General features: G+C 30.2%; 1 protein-coding gene across 3 annotated transcripts in view; it reads right to left on the bottom strand.

Annotated features, from left to right (window-relative positions):
- The window catches only part of LOC113377989 (leucine-rich repeat-containing protein 24-like), a 573,615-nt gene that overhangs the window by 127,540 nt on the left and 423,659 nt on the right, over positions 1–22,416 (bottom strand). Inside the window, exon 5 of one of the 3 annotated variants that reach the window (XM_026618474.1) lies at positions 10,003–10,065. The exons of the other annotated variants lie outside the window; for them this stretch is intronic. The gene's annotated coding sequence lies outside the window, so the exon portion shown is untranslated. The remainder of the gene's footprint in view (positions 1–10,002; positions 10,066–22,416) is intronic. 3 annotated transcript variants of the gene reach the window in all.

A 22,416-nucleotide genomic window follows, 5' to 3' on the forward strand; every position in this document is an offset into this window, starting at 1 on the left:
GCCGATAGAGAAAATTATGAAAAACGATTCCCGAAAGCATTTTTCCCTATGTATTGTCAGATCACGTCTACTATGTGACTGGTGAAATTGTGGTGTAGGTATATTTTTAGGGATTTTCCTGCCCTAAAACCCTCGCACATACACCCCTAGATAGATGCCTTATACCTATGCGGCAATCGAACACGGAACGCGCCGAGTCACGTCTAACTAAGGATAAAAAAGTTAACGAAACTTCGATCTTGAAATCGGATAACCGGTATCGATTTTCCGTGATATCGAATATCAGCGGAGCTAAGAAATCGTTGCTGACAAGGATGCTTTTATTATGTGTGTTCGTTCATAAAATCACAAATTGAGTATCCGATTATGAAAACTTCGAACTAGAAAATTATGAAATATAATGGAAGACGAAATTAAATTAACTGAAATTGCATAAGATACTAATAACAAGGGATTGTTTTAGCACTAAAGATTTAACGAAGCTCCCACCTATAGTACAAAGAGCTTTTTACGATACAATAGATTGACGAAATAAACAAAAACAAGTCAAAAAGCGATCTGGCAGTTTTTTCAATATTATACTTGTTATCATTGTTTGAATAGCAATCAGAACTACTATTAGCAATTTTTTGCCACCAGTTTTTATTCTTCCTTAGAGCGTTTATATTTCAAAGTAAAAACGGATATTACTACTGATCGAACCGAATTGAAATTTAGCAACTTTACAAATTGAGGCATTAACTTTTTAACTTTTTATATGGTAAGTTGTAGTAATAGCAAAAAAATCAAAATTGTTTTAAAATCAAAAATCAAAACCTCCTGAACATTTAGACAAACTTTAGACAAAATCGATGTATGTATATATGAGTGTGTGTGTGTCCATGTGCGGATACAAATTTTCATTGACGATTTCGAGAGCAGGTTCAGTGATTTCGGAGATCCAGAAGGAATAGTTAAAGAAAATGCCATTTGGAGGTCAAAAATGATCATTAGACATTATGCATCAAATTATCAAATATTTCATAGAGATTATAATAATAAGTACAAATTTTGTTTCCAATTCTATGGATTTCATACCAAGAGTTACATAGAGTTTAAAGGACACTAATATTTAAAACGAATTTCCTTGACACTTTCGACAGTATGGACCAACTAACCTTTCAAATTTTTCAAAAAAAAATTGAATCTTTCAAAAAAATCTTTTTTTTTCAAAATTTTCACTAAAGTTCTCAAAGTTTACTCTCAAAATTCAAATTCTCAAAAAAATCCGATTTTTGTTATATCAAAAGTTTATATTTTTTGTTCAATTTTCACAAAAACACAAAAATGTTTAAAAAGAATCAAAATTCTTAAAATAATATTTTTTTCAAAATTGTTTCAGCAATTTGCCCAAAGGCGCGATTTACAGAATTTCATAATTCAACCACTTGTTGTGGCGTATACTTCAGGATGTTAGTTAAGACTACGAACTCTATCATAATACAAATTATCATGAAATAGTCAAGAAAAGGTGGTAAAATCGTAACATTCACAATAAAAATTTTACTACTAAAAATTGATTAAAGCTTCGAACCCAACAAAATGATGTGGCACCTAATTGCATTGTGAAATTCCAACAGTATACTGGATTTAATTTTCAAAATACTTTTACCCATTCGATTGTGCAAATGAAAAGCGCAGCAGGCGGCCAAAAAATCGCAGACATCCTCCTATACGAACGAAGCCTAAGCATCGACAAATACCCTGCACCCCTATTTCCAATGATTTATGAATCTTTCAGAGTACGAAGGGAATAAGAAGACCATCCCCGCCTACTATTTGACTTCTCCACCGACTCTGGCAGTCGTGAGACGAGGGTGTTCCGGATTCAACAGCTAAAACTACAAATCACTCCATGTATACCAAATTTGTACATACGTATGAGTGCATACATCATTCCTCAGAAGGCCGATAAAGAAATCGTCGAAAATATTCGATGACAACATGTACGTGTTGAAAAACACGCACCTATGTTGACTGGAATAAAATAATGGGGACTTGTTTGATGCAACGAGAACACTTTTTTAAAACTAGACATCTAATTAATTATGATTTTCATTAGTTTATATTTTTCTTCGCGTGATTGCATCCTTATTTTTAGAAAATAACATAATGGAAAATAGAGTACGCAATAATTTGGACAATGTGATAAAGCATGTTAGATCTACAAAACAACTAGACATAAGTAAAATATTTTACATTTAGTACCAGGAATAAAATATTCCATGACAACTAATTTCTTATATTGAATCCTCATGATTTGGAGAAGCCATAATATAATACCTCATATCATCTTCATAACACCCCATAGTTTGGGTAAAACGAAAAGGCAAACAGAACGAATGTCTTAATTTTAAATTTGGAGGGATTTTACGAAATAATAACTACATTATTCAACCAATGCAAAATATAAATTTCATGAATGCATTTTTTTACAAAGATAATACTGTATATAACCTTGATCTAGTATTTCGTCGCCAAAAAAATCGAGGATGAGAATTTTTGCATGTTTTTACGTTTCAGAGGTTTCTAAACATTTTGGCATACCTATATGTATGTTTGGATACAATTTTTCGTCCACGATTTCGTGAACACAAATCATCCGATTTGAATAATTTATAAAACATTCGATTCGTATTGACGGAGAGACGTGCTGATTAGTTTTTGGCAAAGGCAAGTTCAGCCGTTTCGGCGATACAGGGCAAAAAGTGACAAAATTGGTATTTAAGTTTTTGTGATAACGGAGTGTCCGATTTAAATAATTCAAAAAACATTTTTCTTGTATTGAGAAAACGAACAGCTGGTAAATTTTTGTAAAGGCAAGGCAGGTCAAAAATGAACATTAGACATTGTACTATCAGATATTTTAAAAAGATTTTGATAATAAGTACACATTTTGTGTACATTTGTATGGGTTCCGTACCAATGTTACACGTTATACGACTACGCGACGCTTACGCGCTTTAATATTTTGACTCCAAATCACCTATGCAGCGAGAAAATTGAAAAAAAATGTTCAAATGTGCATATGAATTCATTCATATGAATTTCATTATTATTTATTTTATTACAATTGCAAGTCGAATAAACCAATTTTTCAGCATCGTTCCATTCAAAACTTGTTGATGGGTATATCTAATAGGTCAACAAAGGTTGGACGTTCTTGGCGACGAATAAAAATATTTCGATTATGTGAAGTCATAGTAAAAATTGATTTCCTTCTAGAACCGTGACAGTACAATAAAGTTCGCTCGTTATATATCTATTACCTTTAACTTGTTTTCTTTGCGTAATATCCCAAGTGTCTCTAATGCGTTGTTACGTTTGTAAGTTTCAACACGAAACATTACCAAACGGAAGCAATTTCATTAACAACTCTTTTCAACAATGAGAAAAATTTTGTCGAGTTTTTTTCCATGTTACTTTAATATGCGAACATGACGCCTTCGTCTTTTGTTCGAAGCCGTATTAAAAGTTTTATGGCCGTAGAAACTTCATAGTAAGCACGGGGGCGTTTTGTATAATAGCCTTCTCTATGCGAGAGTTTCATTATAACATATCAATTAGTAATTCTGAAACCCGAGGCCGACGCGAAACTTAGCCGGCGCTTCAATTTCCTGTTTAAACGACAAGAAATATTCTACGCGTTTCACGATATTACAAGGAGCACCTCCTTGCTTCAAACTATATTATTGAAACGCTGCCGAAGCTATTTCGTGGTTTGACTCGACGTGGCAATAAGATACAACTAGTCGTGCATGGCATCGTGCCTTAAGGCAAATTGCCGAAACTTCCCGCACCGGAATTAAATATTCGAGGAAAAAAAAAAATAATCAACTAGTGGTGCATGGCATCGTGCATTCAGGCAAATTGCTGGAACTTCCCGTACCGAAAACTAAATTATTAAAACAAACTTTGCAAAACTTTGAAAAAATTAGATTTTTAGGACATTTTGAAATTATTGAAAAAATTTGACTTTTTAGAAAAATTTGATTTTTTTATATTTTGAAAAAGTAATCATCTCAACATCCAATTAATATGCCATATGCAAACAAACAATACCTGCAATTGTTTTAATTTATTTAACATATTTTACTCTAATTAGTGTTCTAAAATGTATCTAATTTGACGGTGAACATCCAAGATAATCGGCACAAAAAACTGAATAATTAATCACCAAGAAACAGCCCGGCTGATCTTCACCGAAATCAGCACGATTCTCAACTGAAATCTTTCAAAGAATGTTTAAAATTTCAAAATCGGGATTTTTTGCAAAAACGTTGACAAAATATTGGATTATAGAATTCCATCAATTTTAAATATTTAAATTCGGTGCAGTAATTTTTGATAATACAGTTCAAATACACACTACACACACATACTTTCAAATTTGGCGGCCAAATAATTAATAATTACTTAAAATACTGAGAAAACACAAAGTTAGAAAATCGGATTTTCTGACGAAAATAAGTAATTCTGACGATTATGGATTAAAAACTATTGTTGTATCGAAATTTTTGGTTGTAATAATTTTTATCTTACAAATTCGTGATTTAACAACCATTATGACTAAGACAACAAAGCATTTGGATTGATCCAGCGATCCGGACAACTCAATATCATGTTGTAATGACATCAATTTTAATGCTCAAATAATTTATCAAAATTTTGCTTCCACTTGAGAATAGCCCTTTTCTAAATACCAAAATAAAAAATTCCAAGTAACGGTGCTAAAGAACTATTATTGTATAATCATGTATATTTTTTTAAATTTGTTTATACGGTTTATTTGAATTTTTTAAGTTAATTTATTTTATTTATACATTTTATTCCCTTGTTTTCTTTAAAAAATCAAAAATTATTCTTTATTTTTTTTGTTCCTTACTAGTTAATTTATATTATTTGAAATTCACTAGTTTTGTTAATAATTTTATATTAAAAATGTATTTTAATTTTATTGTTTATTATATTATTTTATATTTTTTGTTTCAATCTCATTAATATTTGTGAGAGTTATTCTACATATTTTTGTTCAACTACATATTTTATAACTATTTTTCCAATTCCATGCTATTTTGTACCTTTTCAAGAAGCAGTGCAAAGGGCATGTTGTTCCTTATATTAATTATTTTTTTAATTTAAGTATCATTTTATAAATTAACAAAAATAGTTATTATTAAAAATTGGAAGTTGAAATCTTTTTTTTTCTAAACATAAATTAATTTCACCACAACTTTACATAATTTTTCATTTTTACTAAGTTGCTATCTCCTACGACATTAATTCTATCTAGAATTCTAGAATGTTGGTGGCCACATGTATAAAATAAGTCGCAATAAATATATAAACTTGCTCTGTAGGCATGTAGGTACATAATTCATTAGAATATACAAATTTACTACTCGTGTGTGACTAAATATGTTTTCATAAGCCGATTAGAATCATAAATACCTTCCAACTACTGTACAACCAAAACATACATTTCCGAAATGTAGTTCCATGGATGTGAAGCTGATAATTTTGGGAAGATAATATTTATTAAGATATAAATAGATAGATGTTGTTGCTTAAATAAAATTAGAAGTAAAAAAAAAACAAATTTTCTGGATAAAACAGAAACTTCAAACACTTCCACAAATTTCTTTCTAAAAAATAAAAAAATGACAAATATTTCTATGATTAAAAATAGAAGCAGGCAAAAATACATTTTTGAAGAGCAGCTTTAAAGCATATTTGTGGGTTGTGGAAAAGTTGGGCGAATAAATTAAATTAACTTCCTAAAAAAACTTCCCAATAATTCATGAGTATGAGTAAATTTTTAGGTAACTTATTCATTAACTTTGATAAAGTTGTTGCTCTGGTATATATATATATATATATATATATATATATATATATGTGTGTGTGTGTGTGTGTATCTTGAGCTGCAATGGGTTAAAATCAAATTTCCCATAATTGTATAACACTGCCAATTACCATGTTAATTATTGTCTACTATTTCTTTTGACATATTAAAACTTCCCAGACGTTGCCATCAGAAAATTTGGCTATACGAAAATAATGGAACCTAAACAAGCTTGTAAGTCGAATTAAATGTCAAAAGTTAACCGAAGTAAAAGTTTAGAAGTGGGTTTATTGCAAGAAACGTAACATTAAAACTGAAATAATTCACTAAGTTCAATTACATTGAAATGTGCCAGGATAATAATAAAATGGAGTGGTTAGATGCCAGTCAAAATTGTATTTGCAAAGTATACGAGGAAATAGGAATTTTTAAAACTCTTGTTGAACTCGAAGGTAGAGTTTCAAAAAAATATATTATTTACTAATAATGGTTTGATGGTGTCACATTCCACATACTAAATATGATGGTTTATGCACATAAACTTTTGATTTATAACTAAAATAAATTGCTTGGTATTATTTAAAAGTACAACACAAATGGATGGTATTGCATTCAAACTCGTTTTTTAAACTTTAGGAAAATAATTAAGAGGCAAAATTTTGCTGTATTGATACTATGTATATTGATATGCATATATTAATACCCACGTAATATACCTACATAATAATAAGTAGATATGTGATTTTAAATTCTGTTCATTTTATGTAATAAATACGATTTACGACTTTCATGCCTAAAAATATGATCAAAGTAATTTTCCATTATTGAGAACTATAAACTCAAAAAATACTTCAAAAAGTAAAGTAAAAAAAAAATTACACCTTGTATATCGATCATGAGCACATGATGCAATCAAAAAGTGGTGAAAATAAACTACATATTTTTCAACCATTCACGTCAAGTGTTGCATAGTGAAAAATTCAGCGGCAGAAAAGGAAAAAGTGATGGTAAATTCTGTTATGAGGGTGGTATAGAAAAAAAAGATTATTCTGAAAATACCGATAAACTATAGAATGGTAGACTATGCATAAATAAATATATTTGTAATATGACAATGCAAGTAGACAACTTTAGTTTTGTCTCAATGTAGTATTTCCTAAAGTAATTTAATTAAATGATATCCCCAACAATATCACCAAAAATTTAAACTAGGTCACTCTTACATAATCTTGGTAATTAAATTTTACTTCTTACAATTAGTTGATATTTTTAACTTCCCGAAGACATGGTTTGTGGCTTCACAAAAAAATCAAATTTGCCAATTTTCAAGTTTTCTAAATCGTTTGACACCAGAGGTGTAAAAAGTATGGGTAGGGCTGGACACAAGGCTCATTACATTGGGAAAAGAGATTTTACAAAAAATAGCTACATTATTTGATCCAAAGAAAAATTTCATGGGAGATAACACTGTATATAACCTTGATCTAATATTTCTTCTGAAATATAATATTCATCAGCAGAGTTCAAATAACTATTGAACTTATCTATTGTAAAATACGAAAAGTAGTTTAATTACAAAAATTTATTACAATTTACAATAATGAGCCACGATCTTATAACAAACAACGTGTACATTAATCTTTGTGTTTCGTATTGATCACCGTTGACGTCTACACACATAAAATGTATTTTTGGAACACGAAGTAGAATAAAATGTTTTAAATAAATTAAGTTTGATGAATTTAATGAATTAAGCATGTTTTAAAGACAACACTTGGGTAATGTATTGATTAGTTTTTAGTGAAAGCGAAAAATTTATTTTTGAAGTAAACTATTGAAAGTTTCATCACAATTCTAAAAGTTGCTTAATCCAAGTTTTTATTGATTAAATCAATCATTCACACAATCGAAGTTTTGAGGACCATTTTAAGCTTTGCACCCTTTGCACTGAAAAAATATGTACAAACTGTTCATTATAATTTTAGTGAAAGCAAAAACTTTTTTTTTCGTAATAAATTTTGAAAATTTTATCTTCACTATTTTGCTAAATTTTAATTAGTATTGATTAAGTCGATTATTTACACATTTAGGACTATTTGAAGTTTTAAGCACTATTGTAAGCTTTGCATCCTCCCAAAACTGAAAAGATATGAACAAACTATTCATCAAAATTTTAGTGAGAGCCAAAACTTTGTATTAAAATTAACCTGTCCAAAATTTTATCGTCACAATTCTAAAAGCTTAGCTGCTAAATCTCAATTAATTAATTCGACTACTTAAACATATCGAGCAATTTAAAGTTTTCAGAACCATTTTAAGCTTTGTGCCATCATAAAACTGAAAAGATATGAACAAACTGTTCATTAAAATAAGTATCTGTATCAAAAATCCTAATTAGTATAATTAGCAATTATCATCAAAGTTTAGAATTTAGTACGTCATTTTGGAATGGTTTCGGGGCTTCGGCATAGAGTATAGACGGTCGGTGTTTTAAATTCTGTTTGTCTGAAAACAGGGAATATAATTGCACGGCAAAGGAGAATGGATGGCTGTTTCTGTTCTTTTTCCACTTTCATTCAGAACTTTCTCGATTAACGACAGAAAACCAATGGAAAGGAACGTCGTCGCGTGAAAAACGACATGATGAACTGCCTGGCTGCCGCGACGTCGACGGAACAAACAAAAGAAAACACATTTGTTTAAATTACTCAAATAACGGCATCGAGGCGGCTCAAGTGTGTTTGTTATTGATTTAGATTTGTGGAAAAAACAAACGCGCCAAAAATACTATAATAGTAGACAGGAGAAAATGATATTCATCGAAATCGGATTATAATATCTTCTGTTACAAGTTATGACTTGTAATAATTGTTAATAAATACTTGTAATGATAATAATAACTAGTGGTGTATGGCATCGTGCCTCAAGTCAAATTGCTGGAACTTCTCGTATCGTAATGAACAATTCGAGGCATATTAAATGATTTAAAATAGATTATTATAAATACTGTAACTTATATATGTTTGCAGAGAAGTAAATAAATGAAACTTAATCAATCGAATTTAAAATAAAGGACATTGTCTAATATTTATAAGAATTATATAAACTGAATTGCAAAGTTTATTAAATTATTCATTGAAAGTATATAAATGAACTTTAGAACTTTGAAAGCTAGAATGAAAATTAAAACCCGAACTATTTTCGATATTCAAAAAAATAAAAAAAATAAATAAAATTTAAAAAAATCATTCTCCTAAAAGCAATCGTCTTACAAGCAGAAAGTTTTTCATTCAGATCGGATGCTGAGTTCTCTGCCATTTTTTGCACATCAGTATCTCCGAAACGGCTACAGCTACCTTCACCAAAAACTAATCAACACTTCTTCACGTCATTACGAATTTGATGTTTTTTGGACCATTCAAATCGGATGCTCTGTTCCATCAAAAACTCGATTTCTATTTTCTGCACTCTTTGCTACGTATCTCCGAAACGACTAAACCTGCTTTTGCCAAAAACTAACTAGCAAATTGCCCTATCAATAGAAATCGAATGCTTTTAAGCCATTCAAATCGGTTGATCCGTGCGCCGGAAAACCTGGACGAAAAAATGCACCCATACATACATACATACACACAAATCCATTTTTTCTGAGATATGCCAAAATGTTCAGAAACCTTCAAAACGTAAAGAAATGCAAAAAAATTGAATTTCGATTTTGGGACGATTACAATAACTTACCCTACGGGAAGTAGGGTAAGTTATTGTAATCGTAAATTTACAATAACCTAGATGTAAGTGGCATTTTGCTTCAAGACAAGTTGCATTAACTTTTCAATCACACGCAATAATCAATTTAACCATATCGCTACGAATGTTATCCATGGACGACATCCGCATGACGCATGACATGACATGACAAATAAAGTCTTTCAAACATATTTATAATATCAGTAATTGTATAAATTAATTTATGTAGCACATTTCATTTAACCCATTCCTTCTTCTAAAAATGTAGTTAAAAACTACACTATCTGATATTACTAATATCAATAATTGCATTACGAACAATATTTGTTTAGTAAATTTAAAATACATTTTGATATAAATTAAAAAATTACCTTTATCTAGTAAATAATCACGTCGATGAGTGGCTAGTGATGTAGACCATATATTTGTAATTTCTGAAAAAGAAATAGAAAAATAATTATAATTATAAATTTATAAGAAATATTGTAAATAGTAGCAGTAGTAGTCTAGTATATATATATATATATATATATATATATATATATATAAATATATTATATGTGTGTATTTCTTGCATAAGAATGCAACAATACCATTATAATATTTTTTTCGAAGATTCAGTCAACTCGGGAAGTATTTCATTCATTAGAATCATTAATGTTCTTTGCCATATTATTCGATTTATAAAAAAACGTAAAAATAAACACACGCACTTTACAGTCTTCTGGAAATAATGATACGTTTTCTTCTTCAGTACGCCGAAAAAAATATTCCAATTATAATTCATTTCAAATACAAAACAATAATTATCGCGCTAATTTTGTAAATACGTACAATTCAAGACGGAAGAATATTCTAAAGATGAAACAAACTCGGTCAGATACTTCATCTGCTTAATTAAATACTGACAAGACCGACCAAGACGCGCCATTAATTAGTCATGACAGCAATTAGCAAATTTAGAATCAAAGAAAATGTTACTTCTTGGTATGAATATTTAAAAACGGTTCTAAAAATTTATCACGCAAAAGCTGATATTAATTCGATTATGTAAATGCTATCACAGGGAAATTGTATATTTTACGGGCCATTATTTTATATTTAGTAACTCATTATTAAATTTCACATATTTTATGATCAATATTTTTTCAACCTACATAGCATTTGAAGTGAAAAATATATAAATCAAAATGTGCATATTTTAAATGAATATTGTTAAATAAATGCTGTTGCTCCAATGTAAACGGTGGAGACGCCAGGTTTTAAGTTCACAGAAAGTGATTCATATCAAATAATTAAGAAATTATTTTAATGCAAACTATTAAACTATATGCAATGAATAAAATTTAAAACAGAGTCTTGCAAGGCACACAATACGATCTAAGATCCATCTAACTATGACTTCATAACTAATTTTTAAAGATATTAAAATTAGTTATAAAATTAATCAAGCAAATTTTCATGCCACAAATGACCACATGAGTATTCTAATACTCTCAAGCAAATTATTTAAAAAATAACTGATATCTTCTCTCATATTTAAAATTCTCATTCAAGTAATGATTTATTTTTGCTCATAAATATACACTCAAATCCTAAATAAAAAGAATCTACTACAGACAAATTAACCATGAAATATCGCAATTTCAAGAAAATATTTTTTTCAGAACGACGGGATTGACGTTTCATTGACGTCTCTTTTTTTGCAGAAATCACGTATTAAAATCACAGATTTTATAATAGAATAATTCGTCAGAAGCATTTGATAACTTTAATCAATTTCAAATGTTTATATTATCATTTTTTGATTATTCTGTGATATTATTATAAATATTCATTTGAATTATTGTTAATTTTTATTACCTATAATATAAATATAAATATTCCAAATTTAAACTGGTGTTTATTGATGATTTTTTACGAAAATATTCTTTTTATAATTTTAAGCTTTAAGGAATAAAACTAGGTGATGTTCTTTCTTTGTTTTTTCTAGAATTTGTCACAGATTATATTTTTTCAATAGAAGTCATGTTCAATAACAGCCAAATAGAAGACTCTAGTCAAAAACTGAGGTAGTTAAGGAGTAGTGTTGATGTTTGTTATAAATCTCAAATTAAAGAGAGTCAAAAACAAATTTTGAACTAGCTGTAAGTGGAATTCTGTCTTAAGGCAATTAGGGCATCGTGCCTTAAGGCAAATTGCTGGAACTTCCCGTACCAAAATTTATTATTTCTTTTAAAAACGATTAACATTTTTGAAAAAAATTTACTTCGAAAAAATAAGATTTTTGAAAAACTATAAATTGGACAAAAAATAACTTTTTTTTGAAAAAAAAAAATTTTTTTTTAAATTTTTTTTAAAAAAAAAATTTTTTTTTTAATTTTTTTTTTTTGAAAAAAATGTTTTCTTTATTTTGACATATTTTGGAAGATCTGAACTTGTTTTTCAAAGCAATCGTACTGCTTTAACTGCATAGAGACAAAATATAAAGCGCGTAAGCGCGGCGTCGCTGTCTAACGGGTAAACATTGATACGGAACCCATAGGAAAATAAACAAAATTTATACTTATTGTTAAAATCTCTATAAAATATCTGAAAATTTGATGTGCATATGTCTAATGATCATTTTTGACCGCCAAATGGCATTTTTTTTTACTTTTTTTGTTAGATATCCGAAACCGCTAGACCTGCCTTTATGAAAATTTGATCAGTTCTTTATCTTGTCAATACAAGTAAAATGTTTTTTGAATTATTAAAATCGGACGCTCCGTTCTCTTAAAAACTGAGTTACCGTTTTCGGCACTTTTTGCCCCGTATCTTCGGAACGGCTAGACCTGCCTTCGCCAAAAACTAATCAGCACGTCTCCTTATCAATATGAATCGAATGTTTTTTGAATTATTCAAATCGGTTGACCCGTGTTCCCGAAATCGTCGACGAAAATTTGTATCCGCACATACATACACACACATACATACATACATACACACACACACACACACACACACACACACACATACATCCATTTTTTCTAAGGTATGCCAAAATGTTCAGAAACCTCTGAAACGTAAAGATATATAAAAATTTTCATTTTCGATTTTTTTGCGATTACTATAACTTACCCTACGGGAAGTTAATAATCTTGAAAATTAAGAAAATAGAAACAGTCCAAAGATAATTTTAATTAAAATTCTATCATAGACAGTTAGGAATACAGATTGTTATGGACAGTTTAAAAATGGTTGACGTCTTACGCGAGAAAAAAAATACAGGGAACTGAAAGCACAGGACCAGGAAATATGGTAGCAGAATCAGAAAAATTAAATGCATAAAAGTTTATAAAAAGTGAATAATGATAATAAAATGGCAATGGAAATAATAAACAAATGAGTGAGAAAGAATAATTGATTTGTGATGCTCTCACACCATGAACCTGCCCTGTTCAGCTATTATTTATTACTATTATAGACAGTTTATTAGCTATTAAAGTTTGTTAACTATTAAAGTTTATTAAATAGATTCGTATAGAAATTAGCCGATTCAAAAAATTTATAAAAAATGAGCTCTAAATATTTTGACGTTGGCAGGGTGAAACTGACGATCACTTCAATTATTAATATGTTGTGGTAATAATAATTAAAAATTTACTGTAAAGTTAGAAAATATGTTGTTTAAACGTCTAATGTCTTGTTATTTAACAAGAATTCTGCATTGAAGATAAATTAAAACATCTCCGATTATGGAGTCGTTCACTAGTTTAAGTAACCAGAACCTATGAAAAACTCTCTAAAAAACTAAACTCGTTCATGTTGTTGTTTTTTGCAAAGCCGGAAATCTCAAAAGATGCTTCAGCCACCTGTCAAAATCTGTCACCGAACGGTTTCTGCAAGCATCGAAATTGATTTAGCCACTGCCTTGGTTTATGCTAAAGCAATATATCGATTTCAATTTGAAGCTAACATCGCGCAACCAAGCTCGAGTATAATTAAATACAAAGCTCCATATATCATACACAGACGGCCGGACCGCCCTATCCCAGGCGGTTTGCGAATTTGCAATGATGATATGCGTACATAGATCTATGGAAATTTGCGAACATGCGTTTGCAAAGCGGAAGCTCGATTAACGCAAATGATAGACATATGTCGGGTGCAAACCTCTGGAAAATTGTGGACATCTTCTCAAGATATGGGGCAAAACCGATATTAAATTCTCTTGCATTTTCAATCATTTAATATTGCAATATCCGACACGAATAGCTAAAATCGTAATTGCTTCTAAAATTTTAGCTAGGACGCAAATATTGAGCTATATATCATAAGTAAATGAGGCATTAACTAGTTGGTATTGGTATTTTGCCTTGAGGCAAGTTACATGAACTTCCCGGTATGTGTAAATAATCGACTTAATCAACAAAAAATACATTAATTTATGAGTGGCTAAAAGTATTCCGAGTGGATTTATTACACATAATTAAAAACGAACAAACACGTTAACTCGGGGAGTATTTTCTGAAAGCAAATTTTAAAAAATTAACAATTTTTCTAATTGAACCAATTTCCGGAGGACTTCAATGGTTTAGTATGTTTATTAAGATTAATTACTCTATCGTTATACCAAGTAAATCGTCTAAATTTAATTTTAACAAACGTCAAAAAACTACTAATTTTCTCGACTTTGATGAATGTTCAAAATTAAATTACTTGTCGAAAGGCATTAATACTTCAGTAAGTTCTATAAGACCATGATATATATCGCCAAAAAGCTCCATAAAAATCGGCTTATATTTTTTTTAACAGTTAATTACAAGAAAACGGCTCGGTAGATTTTCACCTAAAACTAATCAGTATCATTCCCAATTAATATCTTTCGAACAGTTTTTGTTTTTTTAAAATCGATTCGGTAGTATAAGCTCAAATATGAACGAAAAGTTTAACAATCATCATCGAGATACATCGAATGATTTTTAAATTTCTGAAATCGGTTCAAGCGTTTTTGAGCAAACGTCGATGAAAGATATAATTTTGACAAATGCCAAAAAAACGATGCACACTTTGACGAATTTTTAAAGCTAAACGAGTTGTCGTAGGGCCGTAATATTTTAGTATGATCTAGAAGACTATGGTATCTACCGAAAAAAATAATAATAAAAATTGCCAAAAAACAAATTTTAACACTTTATTACAAGAAAACAGCCCGGCCAATCTGAAAAAGTGAAATTTTTTTCACTTTTTGCTATATACCAAAAAACGGCTCGGCAGATCGTCGCGCTGAAAACTGACAAGCGATAGTCCTCATGGAGATACATCGAATGGCATTCAAATTTTTAAAATCGGTCCAGCCGTTTTCAAGAAAACGTCGATTTAGGATAAAAAAACATGTTCAAACACACACATACTTTTTCCAAATTTGATCCCATTCGGTTCAGAATGGTCGAGGAAACAAAAAATATGCGAATAGGATTTTTTGATGAAAACAAACTTCTCCTTCGGCAAGTTAAAAATTTAAACTGAACAATTATTGGTTAATATTATCATAGCAATATTTGATAATATTATATATTATTACGCTTCAAGCAATATGGGCTCAATTAGTTTACCGGAACAAGCACATTTTTGATAAAATGAAATGACAACAGAACATTGCAAACACGAAACTGCCACAATCATTAATTTTACATCACCGATTAATATGTCATAATAACAAAATTTCAAAATATTGTCCTTATTAGCCTTCAGGCAATATCGGCTTCATTATTTCCACGATCAAACTCTATAGTTACGGAACTCTGAAAATCAACTAGTACCATTCAAAATAATCGATCGCAATTCACTGGAAGCGTGTGCATAATTTTATCATTTGTTACAATAATAATTTTGACAGAGAATTAACATATCAATCGGCCGATGTCGTTTTATAACATTTCTCATTGTTTATTTCACGCACCGCCGCTATGCAAGTGATCGATTTGTAGTTTCGAACGATCCAATTGACAAATGATGTTTGATAATAGTTTGCATTGAATCGGCCGTACAATCGAAATAATGTACATAAAACAGACAAAAATGATCTTTACAAAGGATTTTAGTCCAATTAGACTAAAAATAATTCGACAATATTGAAATATATTATTAAAAAAGAGGTCAGATAAACAAATTTGACATACTTTAATTTTGATAAATTCGTTAATTCCTGCAAAAATGAGCTAAATTGGACATAGTAAGTAGCAAAAAACAGGCTGACCTAATCATACTTATCGTCTGACAAAAAAGTGGTTAGTGGTTTAGTGTATTAATAAATAAAAATCCATCATATGCTTTAATGTTTTCCTTTTTGTGATTAGCAAGTAACGATGCAGGCTTATATCTTAGATTTATTATTTTTCACTTTATAAACCATTTCTTTTATATACTGAAGGTGTCCCAGATTTTGACGTCAAGCCAAAACCGAGTGATAATATTGATCAGTTAAAGTCAGATACCAAAAAAAATTAGAAAAAAATACGTTGTTTGGAAATTATGAGCTTTTAAATGCAACCTAAAACTTTGGTGAAATTATGACCATTTCTCGGTTATTGTTATTTTATTAATTTTGTTCATTTAAACTTTGGAACAGTGAATATTATCCACTGAAATAATTCTGGAACCAAAGAAAAAAACACAATTTCTCCAACTTTACAAAAATTAAGACTTTCTGTTGGACTATGAATCTAAATGTTTTAAAATGGGACGACTTTGAAAAAATCTACTTCAAAAAAATGTACTGAAATGTTCTAGCAAGTTCTATCAAAAGTTGGCGCATTTAATCAGGATTGTAAAGTGGTAAAATACTTGAAAATGTTATTATTAAAAAAATTCGAGTACAAAAATAAAAACATGTTTGTACAATTAATTTAAATTCTTGTAGTACGCGCAAGCTTTAACTTGCGAGGGAAAACCATTTAAACTGATTATAATAATTTGAAGCAACATATGTTTTCTAATGTATTTTTTACTGCTGAACAAGAGTCTGAAGTCAAAATTGGGAGTCATACTGCAAAAAACAGAGAAAAATTTAAAAACGACAAAATCTTCGACCTAACGAATTTGTGCAACGCGTTTGTTTTTGTAGCATTCAGCAGTAATTCACAAACATATTTACTCCTCGCAGTTATCTGAAAATATGTTTGCAATTTACTGCTGAATGGTAGAAAAAAGTACTCAACAGAAATGAAAAAGCGTTTAGATGATTCAATTTAGAAAATATACGTTACAGACATTAAAAAAAGAAGAATTATATTCTAGATTTCAATTCTGACCTCAAAGATTAATCCAATGGATTAGTCGCTGAACATCTGTCGTGTAGGACAAGAAGTATAAAATCTGTATTGAGTCGGAAATAATGCTTGGCCTATTGTAGGGCGCACGCCGATCTTGTTCTGAATGTCTCAAGGATTATTCTAGTCAACCCAGCATTATGCATGTGACAAACAAGGATATCCCGAGCACGCATGGTGGTAAGGCTGAAGACACACATGAGAATTGTCAGCTATTTAATTTGTTCTTTTAACAGCCTGGTGTATTAGAAATGCGCTACTGGCATCTTGACAACGAATTTCGTTAACAATTAAATTTTCTCTGTTGAGTGTCTTTCGGGAATTCAAAATTAGCGACTTGGCAACGAATTTAGTTTGAAAATTGAGTTTTGTCTAACTGACTTACTTTATTTCGAACATAACATTGTGTGTTAAAATGCTTTATTCGTTTCTAATGTATTGATATTTTGCCTTGAGTCAAGTTACATGAACTTCCCGATATGTTTAAATAATCGACTTAATCAATAAAAAAATAATTGTTTTATGAGTGATTAAAAGTATTCCGAGTTTCCATTAGGACTTTAATGATTTAGTATGTTCATTAGCACCAAGTACTCTATGCATGTTTATCGTCTAAATTTAATTTTAACAAACGTCAAAAAAACTACTCATTTTCTCAAACGTTGATGAATATTTAAAATTAAACTACTTGGCCGTAATATTTCAGTAAGTTCTATAAGACCATGATATATATCGCCAAAAAAAGTTCCATAAAAATCGGCTTTTTTTTCAACAGTTAATTACAAAAAAACGAGTTTTTGATTTTTTAAAATCGATTCGGTAGTGTGAGCTTAAATGTGGATAAAAAGCTTAACACTTTTTTCCAAATTACAAAGAAGCGGCTTCGCAGATCGCCACACAAAACTGACAAACGATAGTCCTCATTGAGATACATCAAATGGCTTTTAAATTTCTGACATCGGTTAAGGTGTTTTTCAGCAAACGTCGATGAAAGTTCTAATTTTGACAAATGCCACAAAAACGATATTAATAATAATTAATAATATTAATTTTTGTAACTTTTGAAGAATTTTTAAAATTAAACGACTTGTCGTAGAGCCGTAATATTTTAGTATGATCTAAAAGACTATGGTATCTACCGTTACAAAAAACGGCCCGGCCGATCTTTACCAAAAACTAATCAGCACGATTCCCAACCAATATCTTTCAAGCGGTTTTTGAATTTTCAAAATCAATTCAAAATTGCAGGCTAAAACGTGGACGAATTTTTTTTCACTTTTCTGCGGTTTACAATGAAACGGCTCGGCCGATCGTCGCACAATACTGAGAAACGCTAGTCCTTATCGAGATACATCGATTGGCTTTTAAATTTTTGAAATCGGTCCCATTCGATTCAGAATCACTTGAAACGTCTAGAAAACATAAAATTAGCGAATCGGATTTTTTTATGAAAACAAACTTCTCCTTCTGGAAGTTAAAAAGACAGAAGTCGAATAAAATCGGTCGGTCTACTAAATAAAAATAGCGAAGTAAAAGGCATTGTCTAGTGTGACAATAGCCTTAGAGTCGTATTTTCTCTTGCAATGTGTCAAAGTACTATGCAGTTCTCTAACAAGAATGTCTTCGCAGATGTCGTTTCGAACAAAAATATTGCGTAACCAGTCGAGCCAAACAAAAATGTGTTTCCTTCGCAGCTAATCTCATTCCAGGTTCAAGGAGACGTGACGGCGGCGCGCGCTCGGATTTATTTTTAATTGAAAGCAGATTAGCCCAGCCCGACTGAACGTGTTGCTCTACGAACCCGTGCCCTTTTGCGATGACAATAATTTTAGACAATGTACGACAAACCAATTTGAAGTAAACTTGATGAAATTTTTTGTTAGGTATATAATTTACCTACAACTGAACTGAGTAGACATCTGGTAAATATATGTCATTTATATATTTATCGTAAGATAAATATATGATGAAAAGAAGTCATTAGTCTTTTACTCGACCTGCTTTCTGTCACCAACATAAATTAACATTTTTAATTAATAATAGGCTAGAGTTGTTCAAAATACTGTCTTCTGCCCCACCAACAATCGTCGGTGTCCGAATTCTCTATTCGATTTCAAGTGGTTGGTCACGCAATATCAGATAGGAAAGGAAAGATTAGAGTCCAGTTGAAAAATAGATGTCGTTAGGAGAAAAAATATTCTATGAAATGAGACGGTTCGTTTATAAAATTTATTTTACATATGTACATATATATACATATTCATATATGCAAATGCATATCCATAGTACAAAACATCACATATACAAATACCTATAGACCCAAAACATACACATACATATAAAAATACACATATACATACATACACACACACATATATATATAAATATATATATATATATATATATATATATATACATATATATATATACATATACGTGGTTTGTTCAAAAAGTACCCGGAATTACTAATAATTAAATTTCGCGGGTCTGGAGTGTCTGATTGTCAAAATTTTTTTTATTGTGTTGGTATACATGCCCCTAAAGTATGATGAAATTTTCAGCTATATTCACTGTTTACTTTGTCTGTGGTAGTCGCTAAGGTTCGACGTGTTTTTCTGAGCTCGGCGATTTTTACAATGGAAGAATTGAAAAGTCAAAGAATTTGTATTAAATTTTGCGTAAAAAATGAAATAAAGTGTTGCAAAGTGCAAAAATTCACCAGATATGGCTCCGTGTGACTTTTTCCTATTCCCAAAGTTGAAGAGACCCATGAAAGGACGGCGGTTTTCCTCGATTGAAGAAAATCGCTGAGAGTGCTCAAGGACATATCAAAAAGTGAATATCAAGGGTGCTTCGAAAATTGAAAAAAACGCTGGCATAAGTGTATTATATCTGGGGGGGACTACTTTGAAGGGGACCACATTAATGTAGACGAATAAATAAATATTTTTTTGAAAAAACGAAAATTCCGGGTACTTTTTGAACAGACCTCGTATATACACATCACACAAACGATCGTTGGTGGGGCAGAAGACAGTATTTTGAACGACTTGTAACGGATAACACAAAATGCTAATTTAGGTTTCCATATTTTAAATTTTAAATTATAACGCACTGATGATGAGACAAACCTAGTCTCAAAACGTTTGTGAAAATTATTGTTTACTAAATTAGTGCAAAAAAGAGTGTTGTTTGTTCATATTTCCAAATTAATATCTATTTATGCACTCAGAAAACATTTGTTATATATATATATATATATATATATATATATATATATATAGGTTAGAGTGGTCCTTAATATGGATACTTTCGAATTTTCTTGCTCCCAGGGGCTCAAATGGTTTCAAATTGATGACAAAAATCTCAAAGTTTTAGCTATTAATATTAACTTTTAGATAGAGCTCAATTCAAAGTTTCGTATGGAATTAGCGTGGAAAAAACTTAAAAAATGTAAGGTAGACCTCTAGATCCCTTTCTGTAATTTTGAACACCAATTTCATCAAAAATAATTTTATAGCACCAATGGTTTAACCAAAAAGTTTTAAAAATTATGAATTTTTATGTATGATAAGAAGTAATGTATGATATATTTTATACAGCATCAAATAAAACTATAAAAAATTACAAAGCATAATCGTCCATTATCCAGTTCAATATCGCCCAAAACAGTTTAAACTCGTTTGTCACCGGTAAGTGATAGATTTATACAATTTGCTCCAATAAATTGACATTTATGGCCAACTATGTTGGATTATACTTCAGATCACGTCATTGAAAAAGGAACACTATAAGCAATACGCGATTCAACTTACTATATACGTGCCAAGTGTTTGCGCGTGTTTGTACAATTTCTAGTGGAATGAATTGAAACAACCCTTTTCTGAGCAATCTGCTTGAATACAACACTGATTCGTATGCAGACATGAGACTTTAACATAAACGTATTATACGGCACGACGTGTAACATACGCATTCGCAACCTAATAGATCCGAATGACACTATGAAAGTGTAAAATAACAGGCGACGGATTGGAATAAAATTTTACTAGAGTCACTCTGTGTCTGTACACTTCTTTTCACTAAATATTCATTTTCTGTGATAAAATTAGTTCGGGAGTTTACAGATAGTTTTATGTATTTAACATTGTTGCTATATAAATGTAGAGATCTACGACTTCTTACCTGATTTTTTTAACTTCCCGTAGAGTAAGTTATAGTAATCGCAAAAAAATGGTTAGACGGCGACGCGGCGCTTTTTCCAAAAAAAATCAATTTTTGTCAAAAATTTAAAATTTCTCAAATATCTAATTTTTCAAAGTATAATTTTGTCAAAAATTTTAATCTTTTTTAAAAAAAATGATTTTTGGTACAAGAAGTTCCAGCAATATGCCTTAAGGCACGATGCCATGCACCACTAGTTTTCTAATTGTACCTTTTACCCTATAGCTTGGTAAAAAGGACAGTCAGGGGGGCAAACAGATCAAATGTCTTAATTTTAATTCAAAGGGATGTTACAAAGTAATAAATATTGATGCAAAAGTCGACACACACGACTCTTATAAACGTCAAGCGGATGTCGTCTATAGATGACACTCGCAGTAAATGAAAAATATACAAAAATATAATCTTTAATAAACCTTAATCATTATGTTAAAGTTTTTAACTTCTTGAGGAAGAAGTTTGTTTTCGACAGAAAATCCGATTAGCTAATTTTATGTTTTCTCTAAATTTCTAGTCATTCTGAGTCGTCTAAAGTACGTACGTGTGCATGTTTGAGTCAGAATTCGAAATTTCGTTGACATTTTCTCAAAAACAGCTGCACCAATTTTAAAAACCATTTGATGAAACTCAATGAACTCGTAGTGATTAATTGGCGAGACGATCGGTCAAGCTGTTTCTTTAAAATTAAATCTAAAAGATGCAACATTTTTCATGAATATTAACGCAAAAAATGAACTAAAAGATTGTAGTTGAGAATCGTGTTGATTAGTTGTTGGTAAAGATAATCTAAACAAAAATCGTAAAATTTTATAGCGAAAGAAGTAGTAAAACACATTAAAATTTAGAATTATAAGCTACCCTAATAAGACACACTGTGTTTTGTACTGATCACCGTTGACGTAACATCTTTCATAAAGTATCAATTTCAGATTACGAATTGAAATGTTTTAAATTAAATTTAATTAATACAATTACAGATATTATATGTTTGCTAGGCGAAAACATCATCATTTTAACAATAAACTGTAAAAAAAATTCAACACAATTTTAAATGTTGCTTACACATGTTGAAAGTTGTTTAAGGCAGGCCTTAAGGCAAAACGCCTCTTACGTCTAGTATAGTAAATAATAAATTTTAAAAATTGACAATTTTGTAATAAAAATTTTAAATTTTTATCGATAAACTCGATTATTGTCAGCTAATGCACTTGCCTTAAGACCAAATACCATATAATCTTGTAGTTTTTC

This window comes from Ctenocephalides felis, unplaced genomic scaffold (genome assembly GCF_003426905.1).
Source record: "Ctenocephalides felis isolate EL2017-DRISC unplaced genomic scaffold, ASM342690v1 CF-g0.4_SCAFFOLD_01886, whole genome shotgun sequence".
NCBI lineage: Eukaryota > Metazoa > Arthropoda > Insecta > Siphonaptera > Pulicidae > Ctenocephalides > Ctenocephalides felis.